Source organism: Octopus bimaculoides, chromosome 5, assembly GCF_046866305.1.
Source record: "Octopus bimaculoides isolate indiv1 chromosome 5, ASM4686630v1, whole genome shotgun sequence".
Classification (NCBI taxonomy): domain Eukaryota; kingdom Metazoa; phylum Mollusca; class Cephalopoda; order Octopoda; family Octopodidae; genus Octopus; species Octopus bimaculoides.
Genome location: NC_142932.1, coordinates 88377502 through 88387501, shown reverse-complemented (window position 1 = coordinate 88387501; position 10000 = coordinate 88377502). Strand labels below are relative to the sequence as shown.

Genomic DNA, 10000 nt, shown 5'->3' with positions numbered 1-10000 from the left:
CGGTTGTCAAGCGATGGTGCGGGGACAAACGTAGACACAAACAACAAACACATACATACATTTATATACACACATATATATATACGACGGGCTTCTTTCAGTTTCCGTCTACCAAATCCACAACAAAGCTTTGGTCGACCCGAGGCTATAGTAAAAGACACTTGCCCAAGGTGACACGCAGTGGGACTGAACCCGGAACCATATGGTTCGTAAGCAAACTACTTACCACACAGCCACTCCTACGCATATATATGCATAACGTGTGTGTGTGTGTGTGTGTGTGTGTGTGTGTGTGTGTGTGTATGTGTGTGTGTGTGTGTGTGTGTGCTTCCGATAGTTGACTGCGGCCATACTGCAGCACCGAATCTAGTCGAACGAATCGACCGCAGAATTGTTTTTTTTTTTTAGGCCTGGTACTTATTCTAGCCGTCTCTTTTCCTGATTCGTTAAGTTACGAGAACGTAAACACTCCAACACCGGTTGTGAAACGGTGGTGGAGAACAAACACCGCCACAATGACACACACACACACACGTACACTTGTTTCAATCATTAGACTACGCCCATGCTGGGGTACTACATATATATATATATATATATATAGTTGGAATTTACAAAAAAAATCCAAACAAAACAAAAGACGAAGACGGGTATGTAAACAACGAACAGATTCTTTTCTTTTACTTGTTTCAGTCATTTGACTGCGGCTATGCTGGAGCACCGCCTTTAAGGGTCTTTTAGACAAAGAAATCGACCCCAAGACTTCTTCTTCGTAAACCAAATACTTATTCTATCGGGGAATTTTTGTCGAACCGCAAGGTTACGGGGACGTATAACAAACAGCAACATGAGTTATTAACCGATGGTAAGGAAGACAGACACAGACACAAAGACACACACACACACACAAATATATATACATATACATACACATATATATGCATGTATCCCGTCAAATACTCGAGACGAGGAGTAGATACACAGCCGACAACTGATGAAGGGTCCTTCTCTGTGTTTACTTTTCCTGTTCTCCATTTTCTCTCGTTGTTTACGTATTTCATATTGTTTGATCTGTTGTTGACGTCCTGTACCCATATATGTATATATATATATATATATATATATATATATATATATATATATATATCTATATATATATATATATATATACTCCGTGTTTTTCTCCTTGTCTCCGTATTCTTTCTGTTGAAGAGCGTAGCTCGAAACGTCAAAGACTTTCCGTATTCCCGAGCGTCATACTAATATATCCTTTTGTTATTTACACCACCTGTCCTCGTCTGTTGTTATTATTTGTATATTCTCCCATATATATATATATATATATATATAGGGAGAGAGAGAGAGATAGAGAGAGATAGAGAGAGAGAGAGAGATAGATAGAGAGAGAGAGAGATAGATAGATATAGGGCAGAATTGTCAATTAATTAATAAATTAATAATTAACAATTTTGCCAAGTAGTTCAGTTAAACACCACGCATCCATTTCCAAGTAAGTTTATATATGTGTGTATGTATATGTATATATATATATATATATATATATATATATATATATATATATATATATATATATAATGGTGGCAGCTGATGAAGGGGATGTTTCTATGTGGCCTGCTTGTTTGTTGCACCTTGTTTACCATTTTGTCCATGTTCTTTTGCCACGTCATGTACCCAGTTATGTATCTATATGTACATGTGGATGAAGGTATATACATACATGTACATATATATGCATATACTCATATATTGTTTATATATATATATATATATATATATATATATATATATATATATATATATAGATAGATAGATAGATAGATACGACGGGGTTTTTTCAGTTTCTGTCTACCCCAAATCTACTCACAAGACTTTTGTCGTCCCGGGGACAGAACAGAAAACAGTTGCCCAAGGAGCCACGTAGTGGGACTGAACGTGAAACAATCGTGTCTCCGAAACAAATTTCATACCACACAGCCACGCCTGCGCCTTCAGATACTTTTTATATGATATGACTGACTCATCGCCCTCGTCATCACCATTTCTTCCACCGCCATCACCACCACGACTACTACTACTACTACTACCACCACCACCACCACTACTACTACCACCACCACCTCCTCCTCCTCCAACAACAACAACCACAGCACCCTCACCACAATAACCACCACCCTGCCCAACACATTAGCATTGACATCTAGCTAAAATCAACAATGAGTTTAAGCTTCACTGTGGCCTCTGTCGCCGCCACTACCACCACAACCACCACTACTACAATCATCATCATCATTATCATTATCATTACCACAACTAGAACGACAACGACGACGACGACCACCACCACCACCACTACCACCACCACTACCACCACCAACAACAACTGCAGAAAACGTAGTGGCGGCAACCTCCACCGACCCTGTTATTTTCTTTCTGCTCTTCCCTTCCACCCACACCCATACAAACACCCCGACTACAGGGTCACCCGTATAAAACTGCGAAATATGATTGACAGTCGGGTATCTGGGACAAATTGAGGAGTACGTACATAGTCGTGACGGTGGAGACGGTACTGATGATGATGATGATGATGATGATGATGATGATGATGATGATGATGATGATGATGATGATGGGGAAGAAAAGAATAAGTATTGCGAGTAAAACGTCAATGGCGGCGACAGAGGTGGTAGTGGTGGTATTGATTGTGGTTGTGGTTCTGGTTATAGTGGTTGTTTTGATTGTGGCGGCGTTGATGACGGGTATGACGGTGCCTCCCACTAGACAGGGATGGGGCGGGGAGAGGATGAGGGTGATTTTAATTGTAGTGACAGTTTGGGTTGTAGTAGTCGAGGTTGAACTACTACTACTACTACTTAGTAGTAGTAGTAGTAGTAGTATTAGTAGTAGTAATGGTGGAGGTATTGGTGTTGGTGGTTGTTATTGTAACTATGGTAATAGCTGTTGGGTACCGTTGTTGTTTAGCGAGCTGCCGGAATCGTTAGCGAGTCGGTGGGGAATTGCTCAGCAGCTAGCATTTCTTCCCCCTGGTTTTTTACGTTCTGGGTTCAAATGCCGCTGAGGTTTACTTTGCATTTCGTCGTTTAGGGGTAGATAAAGTAAGTAACAATTGAGCTCCGAAGTCGACGTAATCGACTTTCCCTTCCCCTCAAAATTGCTGGCCTCGTGCCTAAATTAGAAAAAAATTTGTTGTTTAGCTCCAGGTCAGCTCTGATCCGGTGAAGGTTGCGTGGCTTAGTGGTTAGGGTATTCAGCTTACGATCGTAAGGTCGTGAGTTCAATTCCCAGTAACGCGTTGTATCATTGAGCAAGACATTTTATTTCACGTTGCTCCAGTCCACTCAGCTGACAAAAATGAGTTTAGTACCTGTATTTCTATGGGTCAACCTTGACACATTCTGTGTCACGCTGAATATCCCTGAGAACTACTTTAAAGGTACGCATGTCTGTGGAGTGCTCAGCCACTTGCACGTTAATTTCACGAGCAAGATGTTCTGTTGATCGGATCAACTGGAACACTCGTCGTCGTAAGCGACGGAGTGCCAGTAGCTCTGATCCAGCAGATCTATAATGAAAAGCATTAAGCTCTTTTTTTCTACTAGGCAGACAACTCAGATCCATATCATTATCCAAAGTAGGGTATACGTTGAGGGAGATTTAGCTGTTGTTTCGCAGAAGTCCTTCGCTGGTCTATGATAGATAGGGCCATTGTCATTAAAGTTAAACCAAAACAGGCTTTTCAAAAACTTTTAGAATGCCTAGAAAAACCGCTATATACCTCTAAAGTTATGTTGAAATGCTTGATCTTCGACTATATAATGATACAGGGAGAATTTCTTCCCGATTTACACCATTTGGAAGATTTAGTAAATATCTATCTTGAAAATGCCACATCCATTTTTGTCATGCACATCACACTAGGTAAATGAAAACTGTTTCCATAGCAGTTTTTGAAGCACCGCGAGGTTTTTTTATGTTGCTCAAGAGAAATATAGAAGAGTTAGTAGCTAATATTTTCAGGTGGTAAAAAAAATTCGTGTGATATCACATACGTCACATTTTTTAAAAATTCTATTTATAAAATTCAACATACATTGCAGGTAAAAAACATTTGTTTCGTTTCATACTTACCTGGGTAGTCAAACTTTACTGTCAAAGATGAATCAATACAATTGTTGTAAATGTTCAACATTTACAACTTAGATATTTCACGATTTGTGTGTTTCTAACTGCTGCGTTCGTCACACGAGAACGACAAGGTAATTGATAAGTAGTTGATAGGTAATAGCGGTTGATATGATGATGGGAAACTATCTCAACGAATTTGTTATCTTGTCGAAAGTTATTGGGGACACAAAGTATTTCATATGATATAAGTGCAAGACAATACTTGGTGAGATACTCACAAAAGCTTGCTTAATTAACGCCTGTTATTCTGGGGGTGCAGTTAGGGTTCAGTCTCACTGCATGGCACCTGGGGCAAATTTTGGGGATTTGGGGCTATAATCTACTGTAGCCCCTAAAAATTGTAGGCCTTGTGTCTATGATCGAAAGGATTATTATTATTATTATTATTATTATTATTATTATTATTATTATTATTATTATTATTATTATTATTATTATTGTTATTGTTGTTAATGCAGCGAGCTGGCAGAATCGTTAGCACGCCCGACAAAATACTTAGCGGTATTTCCACTGCTTCATTGATGACATTAAGATGCTTCAGATGAGGTTGTTGTCGACAATATTTCTTAAGTCTGATATCGGATGTGGATGAACTCAAATATTTCCTTGTTTTCAGCAACGTATTGTTCTGTTTCACACTGGAGCGCAGAATCACCTCTTATTTACCATTACTCTCAGGTCCGTTCTGACCCGGAATGGTAGCGCCTATCAGGGTCCCATCTGTGAGTTCAATAGATGTTTGTAAGGGTAGATAGAGCTTCTTAGCTGCGGTGAAACCAATCAGTCTAGGAGAAGGAAAACTCCAAAGTTAATATCCTCTTCCAACAATTCCTAAGCGAAACACGGAAGAGTGTGGCCGATGAAACTAACATGAGGTATGTCCAATAACATAGATTCATATAATGGAAGCAACTATCACATGTTAGTGTACATTTTGCTTGAAGTCAAGTTGGAGTTTTAAACCAGTGAAATAACCATTCGATAACTTTCTGAAGTAAAGAGTCTTCTGTGGAAGTATATATTTTACTGGGATTGATGTCATGTGTGCAGCTGTTTAAGCAAATTGCTGAAGAGAAGTAAACCGAACATAGAATCTTGGTAGACACAATAAATAAAACCGTATTTATTTGTATGTGTGTATATAAACGAAACACAATCATTCACACAAACACACACTTACATCCACATACACGTAATACATACATATATGCATACGTACATACATTCTGGCATGCATACATAAATACGTATTTAGGTGTGAGCGTGCGTTTACATGTATATGTTTATATAACTTCACTTATTAATCAATTAAATTCAGTAATGAAGAAACCTTCAACTCAAACCGTGTATACTCCTCTAATCACGGCATGTATATAAATATGTATGTATATGCATTCATCATATAGGTACATATTTGCATATATATACATACAAGCATATATATATATATATATATACATATCTTTATATACACATACATATATTTTTATATGTATATATTTGTGTATGTATGTATGTAGACACACATATACTTTCTTATGTGTGTGTGTGTGCACCCGTGTGGACGTTTTTATATCCATACAATGAGATCCAGTAATAATTATTTACAAAAATAGATAAATATATAAATACAATAAAGATCAACTGATCAATACTTCAACAAATCGACGAACCTTATTGTTGAATTTAGCTGTCGTAATATGCTTATGTGAGCGTGTCTATGTCTTTATCTATGTACATCTATCTACCGCCTGTATGGGTGTATGTGTGTGTTTGTGTGTTTGAGTGTATGAGTGCGTGTGAGAGAGAGAGAGAGAGAGAAAGAAAAAGAGTGGATGTTTCTCTTTTTAATTATTAGAATTCATCCCATAACGAAAGAGCAGGTTTCTAACGCTGGAACACAGATAACAAGAATGTGTTACATGTGGAACTTCAGTAAACTCTTGCACATATCTACTGTTCCACTTACAGATAGTCAATCCGTTTCTTTCTTTAAAAACTCTAGCTATACGAAATTGTCATATAAACGTTTATAAGCACGACCAATTACACCAATAATTATCGGTATAAATGCGCCTATAGTGTGAGTATAGAAATTGTGTGTATGTATGTAAGTACATACATATAAGGTGACTGTCAACTTGTAGACCAGTGTGACCATCACTTACATAATATCTGAGCCAAGTTGTTAAAGGAATGGCTATCAGCGATGCCCGTAATGAAATATAAAGTCAATAACCGATTGAACAACACCGTTAAGACTCTCACCTACAAAGTCAAATAGTGCAGAAACAAGCAAGAGCAACATATCCGGCTTCACGATGAGGTGGGAGTATTTCGGAATTTCCTTCACCTCGAGACATGTCAATATAAAGACTAGGGGTCTCTCACTCCCAACTGTTGGATGGCCGTTTGCTCTACTGAGTTCATCTGCCCTTTGACAATTTTGTTGTTCAGCCTGCAGTATGTCCAGCTTTCAGTGTACCTACCTACCTACCTACCTACCTAACTACCCACATACATACATACGTACATACATTCATATATACATGCATCTTTTACTTAATAGGATACCAATTTCACAGTGTTTTTTTTTTCATTCTCGAGCTTATCTCCCCTTTTGATTTAGGGTTACTCGCAACTGCCACTAGGCGTTTGCTTTAATTTCTCTGAAAGCGAAGATAATTTTAATAAATGAAGAATTTACCTTTATTTGACTTTGTTGTTAAATTCGTGCCAGTTGTCACTCTAAGTTTCAGTTTTAATTATATATACAGAAATGTGCGTGTGTATACATATTCATAAACATACATACACACACATAGATGAATATGGATATATATATATATATATATATATATATATATATATATATATCCATACGTGTGATATATGTGTGAATATAAGTATATACACACAAGCACAAACACACACACAAACGTTGATGATGAACTGATAAAAGTCCTGCTCAACACAGGAAAGGTTGGTAAATAATTGCTTAATGGAATTAAATCGATGAACTTACACTAATACCTTCATTTAGAGGATTAAACCAGATATTAAACTGAGGGGAAATACAAATGACATATTGACATCAACGCATTTGGATATTGTCAAAAAAAAAAATGAATTTCTTTGATACATGCATTTGAGTTCATTCATTGGAATAATTATGTTCCTTCAGAACGTCGTTAAACAAAGCTTCCCATTTATAACACGAAGTTCAGATACTTTGAAAATCGTGACAGATAAAACAAAAAAATTTCGGAATAGTGAAGTATGAAGCCTCTGTTTCGAATGACGAATAATTGTTCAAATAACTACAAGAATACAATAACAGCGGGTGATAAATGTATAAATATATGGATTTATATGCGAATGTAATTTACTCTCACTGTGAAAAGAAACCTAGGCGGGCGTTTTTTTTTTGTAAGGGGAGGGGATAACTTGGGCTCACGATTGGACTGACCTATTTTAATTCTTTCTACTATAGGTACAAGGTATGCGATTTTAGTGGGAGGGGCTAGTCGATTACATCGACCCCCAGTGCTTGACTGTTACATATTTTATCGGTCCTGTAAAGATGAAAGACAAGGTTGACCTCGGTGGGATTTGAACACAGAGCGTAGAGTCGGAAGAAGTATCGCTAAACACCTTATCCGCTTGCTAACGATTTTGCCAGCTCACCGGCTTACTGACCTCTTTTAATATTACCTAATTCATCAGGTTCAAATATGTATAGCTACACGTTTGTCTTTGTAGTAATTAACTTAATGAAGGCGATTAGCTAGCAGAGTTGTTACCGAGCCGGACAAAACGCTTAGTGGCATTTATTCCGACTTTACGTTATGAGTTCAAATACTGTCGGGGTCGACTTACTCCATTTCCGAAATTCCTGGCCTTGTGCCAAAATTTGAAACCAATAATTAACTTTATGTCTTCTATCTACATACTGACTCTCCTTCTCTCTCTTTCACACACACATACAGCAGTATACATATATATATATACTGCTTATATAGGCATGTAGGTATGTATGTATGTATGTATGTGTGTGTGTGTGTGTGTGTGTATGTATGTATGCATCTATCTATCGATCGATCTATCGGTCTGTATTTTTCTCTTCCTATCTACATACATATACCTACGCAAACATGCAGGCATTCACACACACACACACACACACACACGTTCACATACGCACACACACTATCTGTCTGTCTATCTATCTATCTATCTATCTATCTATACACAGAGAACTCGTGCATACGTATGTATGTATGTATGTATGTATGCATGCATGAGGTGCCGAGTTCTGTTCTACTGCATGGCATCTTGATCGAATGTCCTTCTCAATAGCCTCGTTGTGAGTGAAATTGGGTTGATGGAAACCGTACAGAAGACCATCGATTGGTTTGAACCTGTAATTCAAAAGTGAAGTCTTGTCCACATATTGTGCAACGTTGATTCTATCTGAGAATTATATTAAGGGTATACGTGTCTGTGAAATATTGAGCACAATTCATTGAGCAAGTGAAACAGAATGAGGGCCACCTATCCACGTCTGTATTTATGCATGCATACATATATGTATGTATGTATGTATGTATGTATGTATGTATGTCATTCTTCAGCTTATTTCAAGATTTCTTGCCAATGAAGAAAGAGCCAGTTTCTAACCTAGATCCAAGGCTCCTTCATTGGAAATTCAACATCAACAACAGGGTATTTTTGTATGTATGTATGTATGTAATGTATGTATGTATGTATGTATGTATGTATGTATGTATGTATGTATGTGTGCAGATTTGTATGTTTTGCTTTATGTATGTATTCTCATGCATATAGTTGCATATCTAGACATGTTCATATGTATTTCAATGCTAAACTTCTGGAAAGTTTTACAGATTTTAAAAATTCTAGTAACGGATTGGATCTGTAGTCTTCGAATTAGCTTTCTAGTGTATGTATGTATGTATGTATGTATGTATGTATGTATGTATGTGTGTATGTATGTAGGTAGGTACGTACGTACGTATGTATGTATGTGTGTATTTATGCAGGTATGTATGCTATTACTTAGTTTTATTTCTAGATTTCTTGCAGATGAAGAAAGAGTTGGTTTCTAACCTAGATCCAAAGTTTCTTCATTGGAATATCAAAAATATCAAAGGAGTAGTTGTGAATGTATGTGGGTGTATATGTAAGCATTTAGAGTCAGTATATGGGCGGGTCTGTACATATATATGTATGTATGCATGTATGTATACACACACACACATGTATAATGTAAACATATGAAATAGTTTCCAGCTGGTCATGGAGGACACTGGCTTATTAGATATGGATCACTACAATGACCATGGAAAGTGGATCTGGCTGCGATATGTACTTGTACGTGTTCACACACACACACACACACACACACACAGAGAGAGAGAGAGAGAGAGGAATTAAAAGTGTTAAAGACTCAAATATATTAATCTAAACATTTATTTCAGTCAGTGAGATTTCTTCCATTTAGTTTTGAAAGGATCAACATGCTTGAAAAAAGATTTACAAACTTCTCAATTAATATATACAGAAAGAAACCCAAATATATTTGGCACTGGCATGGCTGTGTGTTTGAAAAGCATTGTAACCACGTGGTTTCGTCTTCAGTTCAACTGCCTGGCACCTTAAGCAAGTGTCTTCTATTATAACCCTGGTCCGATCAATGCAACGAGGGAATTTGGTGAACAGAAATTGCGTGGAAACACGTCGTGTATATATA

The 10000-nt window shown here is 37.3% G+C and overlaps 1 protein-coding gene across 2 annotated transcripts in view; it reads right to left on the bottom strand.

The window, feature by feature from the left end:
- The window catches only part of LOC106869140 (extracellular serine/threonine protein CG31145), a 191755-nt gene that overhangs the window by 177294 nt on the left and 4461 nt on the right, over positions 1–10000 (bottom strand). The gene's annotated exons all lie outside the window — the stretch shown is intronic.